The sequence below is a fragment of the Mus caroli genome, unplaced genomic scaffold, assembly GCF_978045245.1.
Source record: "Mus caroli unplaced genomic scaffold, Mus_caroli_1 scaffold_5, whole genome shotgun sequence".
Classification (NCBI taxonomy): Eukaryota; Metazoa; Chordata; class Mammalia; order Rodentia; family Muridae; genus Mus; species Mus caroli.
Window position 1 is genome coordinate 81569385 of NW_028227260.1, and position 16210 is coordinate 81585594.

A 16210-nucleotide genomic window follows, 5' to 3' on the forward strand; every position below is an offset into this window, starting at 1 on the left:
ATAAGGCTGCTATGAACATAGTAGAGCATGTGTCCTTCTTACCAGTTGGAACATCTTCTGGATATATGCCCAGGAGAGGTATTGCTGGATCCTCTGGTAGTATAATGTCTGATTTTCTGAGGAACCGCCAAACTGATTTCCAGAGTGGTTGTACAAGCTTGCAATCCCACCAACAATGGAGGAGTGTTCCTCTTTCTCCACATCCTCGCCAGCATCTGCTGTCACCTGAAATTTTGATCTTAGCCATTCTGACTGGTGTGAGATGGAATCTCAGGTTTGTTTTGAGTTGCATTTCCCTGATGATTAAGGATGTTGAACATTTTTCAGATGCTTCTCTGCCATCCAAGTATATTACTTATATGCATTTGTCTCATATATATGAACTTTGTTTTGACAATTTAGTCTATTATAATGAACTAAATTAGACCTTGGTCATGGTTATCCACGCCTTCAGAATATAATGTCACAATATCAAAGGAAATATATTTATCCCATTGGGTTTTGCTGATATAATTTTAAGTCATGGCAACACTGCATTTGACACTCAGTTTAATATCTCTTGAGAATTTTAAAATTTTTTTATTACTTTTCCTTTTTTATATTCCAGTCATTACCCCCCTCTTGGTCCTCCCTTCCACATGTTCCTAATCCCATTCTTCCTTCCCCTAACTCTGGGAAAATGTCCTTCCACTCTACTTCCAGGCCTCCCCACTTCCGTGGGGTATCAAGTCTCTAGAGGGTTAGGTGCATCTTTTCTCACTGAGGTCAGACCAGGCAGTCCTCTGCTGTATATGTGTCCAGGGCCTCCTTCTAGTTACTATATGTTGCCTGGCTGGTGGCTCAGTGTCTGAGAGATCTCAGGGTCAAGGTTAGTTGAGATTTCTGATCTTCCTATGGGGTTGCCCTCATCCTCAGCTTCTTCTAGCTTTTCCCTCATTCAAAAACAGGGGTCTGGTTTCTATCCATTGATTGGGTATAAGTATCTGCATCTTTCTCAGTCAGCAGCTTGTGGAGCTTCCCTGAGTACAGCCACAGTAGGCTCCTCTCTCTAAGCACACCATAGCATCAGTAATAGTGTTAGGTCTTAAAGCCTCCCCTGGAGATGTTTTACATGGAAATAACTTTCAAAGGTTATATCTTGTTCCAGCATATTGTTATGGTTTTACTGTTAGTAGAAATATAATCTAAAAGTTCTCTTCTTTTGGTTTTACTGTTCATTTTTCAGGTCAATGCCTGAATTGTATTTCTCACAACACTAAAATAAGATTGATGTAAAAAACATGTCACAATTAATTGTTCTTAAAAATCACTATTACAATTTAATGACATATAAAATAAGTATATTTGAACTAATGATACCCTGCTAAGTACAATATTTTGAGGGGAAAAAATCTGTTTTGTGGTTGTTTTACCTATTCATGATTCTGTAAGGGAATTTTATAAAGTTAGCACACTAATAACAAAAGGATAATTTTGTGTAAATCATTAGGTATGGACATCATTCTTATAGTCCACCTCTGTTTATGATTCTTCTAATGAAGAATGCTGATTCCTCAGACATTGGAAAACTGATTTATACATGTTAATATAAATTTTAGTAAAAATATAATTACTAGACAGTCTAATTTTCAACTGAGTTTTGAAAACACAGGAAAATTCTGTTGCTAAATTATCCATTGTAATATAAAGTCTATTGTCAATTAGAAGCATTACTTTGCTTAGTGAAAACCCAGAGTGTTTACCCACTATATATATATTATCAGTGTTTAGATAATAAGATTTTATGAGTTTGCTCCTTAACATTTTATCATGGTAGTAATACAAAATGTAGAAAATGCCTTCTCTGTAATAAAGACATAGATGACTAAATTAAGTGATTTTAGTAAGAACAATTTGTAATAATATATACCCAGATGTGTAATGATATATGCATATATATTTTATACATGAAAAATTATTTTGAGTGTTGTATATTAAAATTCAACCTTTACCATGTATGAAAATGTATTAGTATTAAATTTTAAAAAATATTGACCTTGCTCCTCTTAGATATTTGATTTTGTTGTTGTTTTTGTGTGATCATGCAGAAAACAGTTCATAAATCAGTAAGCCTCAGTCTTAGGCTAATACATTTGTTACTGTACAATACCATACAATCACTTCCCTAGCCTCCATAAGATAACCAGCCAAGATGAATGGACCGTAAAATCCTGACCTCAAGGAAATGTCAAGAAAACATCCTCTAGATTGTTACAGTAGATATAATTTAGTTGTAGAAAAGAACTATCTGTAATGAGTCTCTCAAACCAAAGTTGAAACCTGTATATCCACTTTATCCAGTTATCCACGAAGGAAACAATTTTCCACTGAAGAACATGTTTAAAAAATGAAAGTTTCAAAGATGCTATGTAATTTTAAAATATGAATAAAGACTTAAGAATTTTAGTTAAGAGTTAATAATAAATCTATACTTCTTCTTTCATTTTTTTCATCTTTTGTGAAAACGTAGTGTACTCCCAATCTATGCTTCTGTGTGTGTAATTATGTGCATTGATTGATGTCATAGGTTGTTTTCTGGTATGTTTCTCTACCATATGTTCTGAGAAAAGATCCATCAGTGAACGTGGAGCTCACCAATTAAGATGTATTTGCTGGCCTGTGAGCTCTGAGAGTCTTTCTGTCTTCATTTACCAAGCTTTGAGATTATAGGCAACATGTGGCTTTTCTGGCTTTTTATGCGCATGCTCAGGATTCTCCTGATGATGCATAAGAGGAAGGGTTTTAACAAGCCATCTAGATAAATTATTCTCCTTGATTTTTTCATTTAAAATATATTTTCTTGTTAGCCTAAAATAATACCCTTTCTCTTTATTCTAAAATTCCTTTATAGATCTGCTTGTACATTCACACTACATTACTAACATCACCCTGCCTTTACTTTTTTCCCTTTCTATTTGGCATTTTCTACTGAGCCATTGTATTCCACAAATATGTCTTTCTGTATTATTAAAAACACATTCTTTATGGTTGCCTTCTTCACTTTTAATTCAAATTCATCACTTGTTAATTATTTTTTGTGTGTTTTTCTTAACATTCTTTAATTTTCCAATTTATATTTGAGCTTTGGTAATGATTAACACTTTTGATAAAATATGCATAATTGCTATACTTTGAAAATATTAGCTCTGAGCCCCAAATCAGAATCTTATATAGCAAGATCCTGAGTATATTAAGGGATAAGTTAATACTTAAGAAGCATTGTGTGTGACTATATTTTCATTGAGTTTACAAAAAAGTATTAGTTATCTGATTTTCAAAGAAAAAATATAAAATGTTTTTAGTCTTCTTTCCATTTCTCAGTGGACCTTTATAATGTCCCTAAAATTTTATTATTGGATGGTATTTACTGTTATCCTAGTAAGACATGTAAGCAACCAACAACAAAAGTTTTATAATTTATCATTTTTAAACACACTGCAGTTTCACATAAAACCTAGGCTTCCATTTCTCCAGAGTATGTAGTTATAAACCACAGCATTTTTGTTTTGGTTGAAAAAAAATGTTTGGCTATTTATAGCAATTACTATAGTGATCATGGAAATTTTACTATTTGCTAAATCATGTGCAGAATTCTATATTGAAGTTTGTATAAGGGAACAAAAGTATAATGCTTATATTTGTATATGAAAACTGAAGTCAAGGGTTTTGTTTGTTTTGTTTTGTTTTTTCTTTTCTTTTTTAACTTCTGTTTTTCCAATCCTCACTGAGATGCCAAAACTTTTTTTAATTGTTATTAGATATTTTCTTTATTTACATTTCAAATGTTATCCCCTTTCTTTGTTTCCCCTCTGAAAACCCTCTATCCCATCCTCCCTCCCTCTGCACACCAAACCACCCATTCCCACTCCTGCTTCCTGGCCCCTACACTGGGTCATAGAGCCTTCACAGGACCTAGGCCCTCTCCTCCCATTGATGACTGACTAGGCCATTCTCTGCTACATATATAGCTAGAGCCACAAGTTCCACCATGTGTTTCCTTTGATAGGTGGTATAGTTCCAAGGAGCTTGGGTAGGGGATACTGGTTAGTTCATATTGATGTTCCTCCTATGGGGCTTCAGTCCCTTTCAACACCCTAGGTATTTCTCTGGCTCCTTCACTGGGGACCCTGTGCTCTGTCCAATGGATGGCTGTGAGCATCCATTTCTGTATTTGTCAGGCACTGGCAGAGCCTCTCAGGAGACAGCTTTACCAGGTTCCTGTCAGCTAGCTCTTGTTGGCATCCGCAAAAGTGTCTGTGTTTGGTGGTTGTTGATGGGATGGATCCCCAGGTGGGGCAGTCTCTCGATGGTCATTCGTTCAGTCTCTGCTCTGAACTTTATCTCTATAACTCCTTCCATGGGTATTTTGTTCCCCCTTCTAAGAAGGATCTAAGTATCCATACGTTGGTCTTCCTTCTTCTTGAGTTTCATGTGTTTTGCAAATGGTATTCTGAGCTTCTGGGCTAATATCCACTCATCAGTGAGTGCATATAAATGATTATATTTGTTGTTAATATCACAATAGACTTCCATTGTGATGGTTCATCATGTCCCTTTTTAATGTTTAAACACTCTAATTGAATAGCTTCTAAATACTCATATATAGTACTCTATGTCTGTAAATATCCATGTTGATTTTTTTTTACTAATTGATAGTTAAATGTTTTCTAGTAAAGCCCAATATATTCTACTCAAATTTATCTTTTAGCATTTTCTAGTAACATGATTTCAGGTTTATTTGCCTTTATTATTTTAAACACTTCATCTCAACATTTATAATATGAGCCTGTGATGTCTCATGGGAGGCAAAACTATGATGATCACTGCTACTTACATGGCTATATAGCAGGATATATCACAAGCTCTGGCATACACAATCCTATAGAGCAGTGTTTCTAAACATTTCTATTGTTGTGATTCTTAAATACAGTTCCTCAAGTTGTGGTGAATTTCAATCATAAAATTATTTTACTGCTACTTCATGCCTGTAATTTTGCTACTGTTACAAAGCATAACATAAATATCTGTTACTCTCAGAGGAGTTGCAACCTACTTGTTGAAAAGCATACTTATAAAGTGATAACATTCCCCTAATTAAATAATTCATCAGATCAGGTGACATGAAATATCATTTGCATCATTTTTTAAGACTGTAATTATATTACATTTCTCCACTCCATTTCTTCCCTCCAAATTCTCCAATATAACTCTCCCTGCTGTACTACAAATTCATGGTCTCTCTTTTTTAATTCTTATTTAAAGCAAATATGCACTTGTAAATACATGTTATTGAAGATAATCTTTTGATTATATTTAATCGTCCTTATAAGTTTTTAGGGCTTTCAATTTGGCACCCAACAACCAAATCTTGTGCTATCCCCTGAAGAAAAACACTTCTGTTCCAATTTTTATCTGGAGCCTGTTCATTGTGTAGTGTTTAGGCCTCATGGACTCTGTCGTATTTGTTCAAGTCACATTTCTTCAGGTCATGTTTCAGTAGTCTTATGGTAAGACGTTATGAGTCTCACTTCTGATATAACTAGGAGACACAGTGTCACAAGAAACACCTTGGTCCTCTGGCTCCTTTGTTGTTCAACAGAGTTTTCAAAGAAACTGAAAACATATATTGTGCTGCTGTTGTTCTTGCTTATTTCTCAGAGATAAACAGTAAGTCTATATTGTTAAAGACAACATGTAGTTCAGAAACAGGTTCAAGGGACCCCTGAGCTGGATCTGACCCAAATGTCTCCTCCATGAGGACTAGCTTTCACGGTACTAGATTGTGCCATACAAGCTTCCAAAGGAGGAAGGCAACCAACCGATCTACCCAGGTATGATGCTTATAAACTGTATCAATGATTAGCATAACACTATGATGCTGTAGTGACACAGATACTTTGGTGGAAACCAAGTGTTCTCTAATTGGACTTAAGGCCTGCTCAACAAGTAGAATACCATGTCTGGTATGGGAAACCTATCTATCTACACACCTGCTTTGTTTTTAGTGATGTTTAAAGTAAATAATTCATGCTAATTTCTTAAAATCTTGATTGATAAAACTTAAATCATCATGAAGTAATAGCTGTAAAGTTTGATTTTAAGGGCTAACCAAAGGACAGTTTATTGTGTGTATCCTTATATAAATATAGTATATAAAACTTAAACAGATGGTGGCATACTTTTTTCAAACAAACATAAATCAAAATCAAGGCATTTGATTAATGCTATACAATTGTATTAGATAGGATTATGATTGCTGTGATCAAAACATTGTGGGGAAGAAAGAGTTTGTTTGGCTTATACTTCCATACATTGCTCATCATTGGAACTCAAACAGGAAAGGAAACCTAGAGGCAGGCGCTGGTGCAGAGGCCATAGAAGCATGCTGCTTACTGGCTTGCTTCTAATGGCTTGTTCAGACTGCCTTCTTATAGGACCCAGGACAACAAACAGCAAAGGGTGCCACCACACACAATGGTCTTGACTCTCCCCATCAATCACTAAGAAAATGTCTTACCGATTTACATATAGTTGAATCTTATGAAGGAATTTTCTCAACTGAGGCTCACTCCTCTCTAGTGACTATACGTGTGTCGAGTTGACATAAAACTCACACACACAGCCATTAATGTCTTATTTATTTATTTTTTTCACCATTTTAAATTATGTGGATGTCCTTTTTATACTCACACAAGGACTACAAATAGTAAGACATAAGTTCTATTCATATTTGCTCCCTCTCCCTCCCCCTTTCTCTTTGTGTGTGTGTGGGGGGGCATGTGTCTGTGTGTGTCTGTGTCTCTGTGTGTCTGTGTCTATGTGTGTTAAATAAAAGGTAAAAAAGAAAAATATCAAAGGGCTAGGATGATTTCATAAGCCTGTTGTGTTATTCCATCCTAAATATCTTCCTTAGTCTTATGAAAACATGCCTGTTTCTAACATCTTGGTAAAAGCATGGATATGTAGCTACTAGTTCTAGAAGCAAGGACATATAAGGAAGTAAATATGTTAGATTTGTAGACTCCATATTAAGGAAATAGGATAAAAGTCATTGAGCAAGTTCTGGGTAACCAATCAATAATCCTGACTATAGTTCTTATGTGAAAACTTTAAATGGAATATACCAAGCATTTTAAAATTCAATGAAATCCACATTTATATAAATATGATGATCTCTTTTCTGCAGTTTTTTTCTCCTAATATATTTGATTTTAGGAATAAAAAAAAAACTTTGCACAGATAATTTATTTTGGCAGCATTTCCATAGTGACAGGGAAAAATGTCCATAGAACAGACACTGAAAAAATGTTCTTAACAAATCCTCAGAGGTGTCTCTGCTGCTACAGATAATCACAGAAGTTGCCAGAAATTAAAATGTATAATGGATAAATACAAAACTTCTCCTCCTTTGCAGTGTTAGGGAAAATCTAGCTTCTTTTCTAACCTCAACAGTTTTGCTGCCATATTTTTAAATCCTTTTCTGTGACATTTTTAGGGCAACTTAGTCACCTCCATCTTGATCTCAGTCACAACCCAACAAGATCTTGTCAATCAATGATGTGTGATCTCAAGAAATTCTTACCTAGCTTCTTTGTCTCTAGCCAAGTCCTTCGAAACTTACCCATTTATAGTGCTTCTTGATGGTTGCAACTGTAAGCTAAAAAATCTGACAATTTTTACTTCTGAAATGATATCAATGGACTATATGTAGCACCAGTGATATCATCCTTCTTATTCTCAATACCCCTACAATCCCTATGTCATTCTTTTTATTAACTATAAAAGTCCACTTTGATTTTAAAATACATCCTTGTCCTTGAATATTTATTACTCTTTAATTTAAGAATATTATTCTTCCATGAATTTGTTCTGAGCTAAACTGGTACAAAGCCGTTTTCTTTCCATTCTTTCTTCATTATTTCATAATTAATTTATTGCCTGATTAATTTGTAAATTCATTTGACTCATAAAGATGTATGTTCCAGAAATTTCGGTTAGCATGGATATTATAAAGAGAAATCATGTGTTCCTATTTGAGAGTAATATAGGCTGTGTGAAAAAAATATTCTAATTCACTTTTAGTAAATCTCTAGAATTTTGGAACTCTTGAGCTATAGCTGATTTCTTAAAACCACTTTTCCTTTCTATTGTTCTTTCTCCAACAAACAGGTATACATTTTAAGAAAGTTTCTTTTTGAGATTATATCCTCTAGCACAAGACATAGTATGGTTTAATGCATTTTGTTTCTAAATTATCTTGGGGTTCATTTATGGCAAAATGGAAATAGAATAAAGACAAATGATTAGCTTAACCTATGAAAAATAACACAAACGAACATCTCATAGCTCAATTCAATGAAGCATTGTGTAATATACAGTTTGATATTGCTAATATTAAGGATTATAAGCATAAATATATTTTCTTTTTCATATCCCTTCTCTTTATGATTTGTTATATTGCTTCATACCACACTAGAAATTTGAGAATAATCTAGGGAGAGAAGATATATTAATTTCTACTTTTGTTTTTTCTAATTTCTAATGTTCTAAAATTATCAAAATTGTGTAAGTATTAACATCTTATTCAAGTTAGTGTATAATTCATATCTTCCATATATTTTTGTTTTTCTTGCAATATCATGACTTAAAAACTTTGTATTAAGCATATTTAACACAGTTTTAAAATTCTATAAATTCTCTTGTTACCTAAAGCTTAAGAGACTCTGTAAATTAGCTATAAGTATATTGTAGATGAAGGTCACTCATGCATACAGATTACTATACTACTTTTGGGGAACAACTACACTCATGATATCTTAGCTATTTAAATTAAACTTTAAATGACATGTACATCTTATTTAAGTTAGTATTTTTTCTTTCATTAAAAGGTAATTCTTTTTAGTGATAGAAAATGCTTCCCAAGAAGTTAGAATCATCAAAAATGGTTGTAACTGAAATTATTATTATTTTTCTCTGTTAGCTCTAAAAGCTCACTCACTGGAATGACAAAACCTTTTCATTTTATTGCTGAAAACATTTAATGTATGCAAACTTACATTTGGCTCAAGAACAGTTTTAAAAATAAACTTTTCAAATTGGAATGTTCTTACTGAATTCAGGCTTTTATGATGCTGTTTGATTTGGCATATGTTCCTTGTGATATCTGTATTGAAAACATTTTGCATTTGAGAGACTTTTTCTGCTGTATTTGGAAATTTCAATTCAATTTATAGTTATCAGTTAGGGAAAAAAGAAAGCACTTTCATCCAAGAAGTTTCGATAGAATTTAGCAGTAAGTGCCTTAAAAAGAACAACAGAAGCTAACTTGAACCTTTGCCCAATTTAAAAAATGAAGATGCATTACAAAATCTATATCTCTTAAAGACTCAAAGAAAGAAAAATGTATTTGAAAATATATAAATCTTTGTAAAGAAACATATTTTGCTATCTTCATGATTCCTCACATTCAGGTATAAGTTTATTATAGAATGTAAATTATTATAAATTTATTGTATAATTTTCATTATAAAATGTTCAGATGTAAGATTACTATAGAAGAGTAATGCTGAAAAGTCCTTATATCCTTCCATTAATAATTAATACTTATATCCTTCCCAGATAAATCTTTTCCACGAGGACACCTTCGTCATCATGTAAGAGTCAGTGGTTGCAGGTTTAGAACATAGAGACAGATACTATTTATTTAACAGAAGCCTGAGCATATATTCCATGGATATAAATTTTATGTATCATAGGCATACTTTTCCATGATTCATTACAAATGGAGTACCTCTGGAAAACTACCACATAGCTCAAGGAAGGGAAAGCCATCTGAACCCTAGAAAATCTCAGTTTGCTCAGCTCCAGTCCCATTTTCCTAATGCAATCAATGCTCAGGGGCCTAACAGCCTAACTTTTCTTACTTTTATACTGCTTATAAATGGAATTTTATTTGATACATTTCTTTGAGTCTCATTTCTTTTGTTCAACAAGATACTTCTGGATTTATTATGGCTGTGGCATGTACTTTTAAAGATCTATATTTCGTTCCCATTGCTCTAAAATATTTTGTCATGGGAAATATGTTGCCATGCTTACATACAGTCTACATTGTGAGTAAATTTTAGTTTATCACTATATTGTATATACTTTTGTGCACTAATTTTATGCCATTTGACAAACATTCCATATACAGTGCCATTTGGTATCTGTATATAGTGTGATATTTACCAGCAGAATCTCTATCAGACATGCATATATTGTGCTTGACTATATACTATCAGTTTTCCAAAATAGTAACTTTTATCTTCATTTTAAGGATCATAGCTTGAGACTTTCATTGGTCTTTCTCAGCAAGACAAAATAAAATATGTAAATTAAATTTCATAAAATGAGTATCATTTAATTGAACATTTTGGAGGGAAGAAATAAATTTGTTTTAGTTAATATTAAGAAGGCATTATGGCACTGAAGAGGTGGCTTAGTATTTAAGAGTTTATAATCCTCTTGCTGAAGACCATGTTTAAGTTCCTAGCACCTATGCCAGTAGCTCACCACCACCTGTAATTCAAGTTCCAGGGGAATTGACACTTACAAGCATACTCTAACACATACCCATACATGGACACAATGTCAAATACATCGTTAAAAAAACAAAAACAGAAGCAAAAACAAAAAGAAAGAATGCATTGGTTCACAGTTATCCTGACTTTGGGATAAAGAAAATATAAATTGATTCATTTTAGAACCTGAGGTCATCTCTAAGGAGCCATTGAAGACATAACTAACGCTTAACTTTCATAACATTTTTGTTCTTTTAAAAACACCATCATAAGGTTCACTAATAAAATACAGTTTGAGGTCAATCACAGAATATGATTGATACAATCCATGGAAATCAACATTGTCTCCTGTATTTTGCTTTTAGTAATACTGAATTATTTTAGAACATGTGATCATTTCATAGGAAACATCACTATTTCAAACCAATAAATATTTCAAATGTTTCTATTTCAATATGTGTAGAAGGTAGAATGGTGCCTTCTCTTGTATATCACTATTCCTGGCATTGTAGAAGATATGTATTTTTAGAACAAAGTGCCAGTTTATACTCATACATTTCACAACAAAATTATAACCATAAAAATAGTTCACTTTTTCTTAGTTTATCTTTTACTGTCAAAAAGTTTCCTTCAATGTCATTTTAAGTAAGAAAGCTAATGACATTTTGAAATATTGGCTTTGAAAAAAACCTACAGTTCCGTTTGCTTTGATGAGAAGAAAAATATTTTCCAATATTAGATTAGAGTGAAAAGAACTATAAAAGAGTTTTACAGGAAGATCTTTGCCTTTCATCCTTTTACAGTTTCATGCAACTATTATAAGAATACTCTGGTTTTAAAAGAAGATATTTTTAAACAACTTCCTAAGCCTCCAGGCATTCATATTATGCATTATGCACTTCAGCTGTATTAGCTGAAGACTTTTGTTTAAAGAAGCCCTTGGTAAAAATCTTTAATTTTAAATCTAAACCTGAAAAAACAACAACACAATAGTACTTAACACATCTGCCTTTCCTTGTGTAATGATCAACTATTCCTATGTGCTTCTTTATATCAGTGAAACATTTTCTTGAATTCCTTTCTAAAATGAGGTTAGAGAATAATTTGACATAAATCTTATACTTGTGTTCTGCTTTCTAAAGGGCCTTTATTTTTGCTTTCATTGCTCCAAATATAGCAGTTATCTCCTCCCATTCCCCTTCTCCTCAATTAGCTGCCAATGGTCTGGAACTTAATGATTTTTACTTCATGTGATTCTATTTGTTTGTAATCCTATATTCAACATTGTACTGAAGTCTGTTAAACATTGATAAGCCGTTTTTTATGCAGCAGGTCCTTAGAGAGCATTCCACTAAAAAGCTGCAAAGACTGGGATTAGGTTTAGGTATTGTAAGGTTGTTTTGAGACATTTTCCTAGTGTCTGTTCTTCCAAAGGTGCCAAATCAACTTGGCCTTGATTTAATATTGCTAAAATTGTAACACTGAGCCGACTTGGAGCTTCTCATACTTGAAAATGAGTTTTTTGGTTTTTTGTTTTTTTCTGGGAGCGATTTAACAAACAGTTCCATTTTTAAGTGCCACAAAATGCAGTGCACACATGTGACATTATTGTGTAGTTGCTGTGAAACATTATGTTCTTTGCTAAAACCTTAATTTCCTTCCATTGCTATTTGTGCTAAACCTTCTTCTTTTATCTGTTGCCAGGATTCTATCAACATCATTTGATATAGTTTTTATATGGTAAGAAGATTTTCATTGTACTTAATTTCATCTTATTTGTAAATAATTAAAACTTTCTGGGTTACCATAGATAACCATTATTAATATTTGGGTATTTTCCTATGTGTGTATTTTTGGAAAATGGAACAGTATATTGTTTGAAACTTTGTACTTTGGGTGTCATGGTATATCCCTGCAATATCAGCATGTCAGAAGTAGAGGAAGAAAGGTAAGAGTTCGAGATCATCCTCAGGTTCTTGTTGAGACCATCTCTTAGAGAGAGGAGGGGACAGAGGAGGGAGAGAGGCAGTGAGTGAAAATAGAGGTTGGGAGGGGAGTGGGAAGAGAAGAGACAGGAAGAGAGGGAGAGAAGGGACTAGAGGAAAGCAGAAAACATTTATCCTAAATTTTCTTATATAGTACTTCAAAACAAAGTGTCCTATAATATGTAATAAATGTGAAGAAAACTGCCGCATTAACCCGATCTAGCTTACAATAGGTTAAATATTTTGAGCCTGTGTATTTCTAGTAAATATTAACCCTTTTCCTTTCTTGCAAAGATAATTGTGCTTTTTTTTTTTTTACTTTATATGTAGCATTACTTTCCTTTAAACATCGCTTAAGTATAGTCACTGTTAAAGTTATACTGTATGTAATATTTATGGCAAATTTATAATCCAACATTATGTATGAGGCACATTCAGACCTTGAGTATAGCCATGGTTCCACTATTCAGACACTGGTTTAGTATATTACAGTGCTTAAAAGTAATGCATTTTACTTCTGCACTTCTTCATAGGGCATGACTTTTTCAGTAGTTATATTTTAACAAATGATTTTCCCTTGAATACACTTTTCTGCCTTTTGTTACATGTGAGCAAGAATTTCTTCATAGGCAATTGGTAGGAGTGAGACCATTGGGTTTTTCAAAGTATATCTAAGGACTTCTCCTCCTATTGGCCTGTCCCCTTTAGCCTTAATTGTGAAGGATATGCCTAGTTTTGCTGAAATGTGATACGCTAGGGCTGGTTGATTACCACGGGAGTCTTCCCCTTTTCTGAAGAAAACACAGGAGTATTGGATGAGAGAAAAGAGAAAAACATACATAAAAGAAGTATGTCCAATCTTCCAGAGTATATTTTACTTCACTTAATAGCATGTTTTTGATGGTCTTTTTTTTACATTAAAATTTAAAATATCTTCTTAAGAGTAAGTGCTGTACATCTTGCCTTAAACAACTCTAGCTGTCAAAAGATCATGCGAATTTAGTTCAAGTATTAAATTATTAACGTATTTAAGATTATATTAAAGTGAATCAATGAGTGAGGATTTTATGTTGTGCATTACCTTCTACTTGTGGTAAGATGCTGGTCTTTCAGATCTATCATCTAAAGTTATTCTCAAGTTAGGAGATGGTGTGACACCAGTGGAAAAGAATATTTCAGAAAGAACAAGGCATTCCCAGTATAAAATGGTGCAGAAATGTTAAGAAGAGAAGAATTATGAAAAGATACTCAGAGGCAAGGGGTTTCCTCTGTAGAATGGATATATTCTTATAAAAAGTTGCAGATAAATTATGAACTTGTTATGGCAATCAATCCTATTCTAGTTGATATGGGAAAACAAATAATACTTACTAGTTCATTAAAAAAAATACTCTATATTTTTGAATGAACTAGTATTATAAAATATGAATAATTTATTTTTATTTTAAAAGAATAAGCTTTATAATGATTATGTCTGTATTCAAACATGTAGAAAAAGAAAAAAAATATTAGACAACTGTGTGTTTAATTTCTGAGTTACTCTGCACATTATACAAACAAAGTAAAAGATTCGGGCTGTTGTGAAGTTCTTCTTTTGTCAAATGTACTGGAAGTATAGAAAAATCACACAAGGACTGATAAAACATTCCTTAAGAAACAATATTTCATTATTAGCAACAGTAAGCAACAGTAGACATTTACAGTTTAAAACGGCAAACACAGGCACAATTTGATAAAACATTGCTTCTTCCTCAAAGACATGTACATAAATATACAGACAATATGGCTTTAACGATGCATTTTGTGGCTCAGTCAACTGTTGGCAGTCTATTTTACCTTTGACTTTCAAAAGACTTCAACACCACTTATAATACCAAAGACTTGGTAAAGATTCCACAGCTATTATGTGTTGTTCGCTTAAATATGCTGTTTCTTATGATTTTTAAAATTCCCAAAGCATTTTGGTCCAGGTTATAGTTCTTCTTTATCTCAGACCTGAAATTGATATTGAAGGTGATTTCAGAAGATGGAAAGATCTCCCATGCTCATGGATTGGCAGGATCAACATTGTAAAAATGGCTATCTTGCCAAAAGCAATCTACAGATTCAATGCAATCCCCATCAAAATTCCAACTCAATTCTTCAACGAATTAGAAAGTGCAATCTGCAAATTCATCTGGAATAACAAAAAACCTAGGATAGCAAAAACTCTTCTCAAGGATAAAAGAACCTCTGGTGGAATCACCATGCCGGACCTAAAGCTCTACTACAGAGCAATTGTGATAAAAACTGCCTGGTACTGGTATAGTGACAGACAAATAGACCAATGGAATAAAATTGAAGACCCAGAAATGAACCCACACACCTACGGTCACTTGATCTTCGACAAGGGAGCTAAAAACATCCAGTGGAAGAAAGACAGCATTTTCAACAAATGGTGCTGGCACAACTGGTTGTTAACATGTAGAAGAATGCGAATCGATCCATTCCTATCTCCTTGTACTAAGGTCAAGTCTAAGTGGATCAAGGAACTTCACATAAAACCAGAGACACTGAAACTTATAGAGGATAAAGTGGGGAAAATCCTTGAAGATATGGGCACAGGGGAAAAATTCTTGAATAGAACAGCAATGGCTTGTGCTGTAAGATCGAGAATTGACAAGTGGGACCTCATGAAACTGCAAAGCTTCTGCAAGGCAAAAGACACCATCAATAAGACAAAAAAACCACCAACAGATTGGGAAAGGATCTTTACCTATCCTAAATCAGATAAGGGACTAGTATCCAATATATATAAAGAACTCAAGAAGGTGGACTCCAGAAAGTCAAATAACCCCATTAAAAAATGGGGCTCAGAACTGAACAAAGAATTCTCACCTGAGGAATACTGAATGGCAGAGAAGCACCTGAAAAAATGTTCAACATCCTTAATCATCAGGGAAATGCAAATCAAAACAACCCTGAGATTCCACCTCACACCAGTCAGAATGGCTAAGATCAAAAATTCAGGTGAAGGTGATTTCAATATCAAGATAAATATCTGTTTGTGAATTTGAAAGCTAATATCCTAAAATATATTCTTATACTCAGATTTTAATATAAATAAAACAATTTGTTGTATTATGTTTCTATTACATCATGTGTTATTTACTGGTTCATATAATTATTTTGCATAGACACTAGAGGTTTAAAATTACTTCTCTTATGTATATCTGATTATTGAAACAGTAAGATACTGATGATGGCAATAGTTTACATTTATTGATTACTTACTAAATACCAACAGATGCTAAAATGTCTCATATTCATAATAGTACACTATTGCAATAAGCTTCTGGGGCACATGTATGTGATATTTCAAATTCATAGATAGAAATGAACAGAAATATGTAGATGTTAAAATACTTTGCACCTAGTTATAAAACATGGAATTCCTAGAGATAGAGATCTAACCAATGTATGTTCATATCACTGTCTACCTCTAGTAAAAAGCAATTTTTGAGTTTACAACAACCAAAATGAAAAAAATATATAGCCTAAAAGGAAAAGTCATTTTTCTGGCTGTTTATTTCTATGAATAAATATATGTCTATTACTTTCTCCTTCTCAGTTAACATCTGAAGT

The 16210-nt window shown here is 33.1% G+C and overlaps 1 protein-coding gene across 3 annotated transcripts in view; it reads left to right on the forward strand.

Annotated features, from left to right (window-relative positions):
• The window catches only part of Il1rapl1 (interleukin 1 receptor accessory protein like 1), a 1382089-nt gene that overhangs the window by 526230 nt on the left and 839649 nt on the right, over nt 1-16210 (forward strand). Inside the window, exon 1 of one of the 3 annotated variants that reach the window (XM_085838131.1) lies at nt 12044-12341. The exons of the other annotated variants lie outside the window; for them this stretch is intronic. The gene's annotated coding sequence lies outside the window, so the exon portion shown is untranslated. Of the gene's footprint in view, nt 1-12043; nt 12342-16210 lie in introns of those variants that run through there. 3 annotated transcript variants of the gene reach the window in all.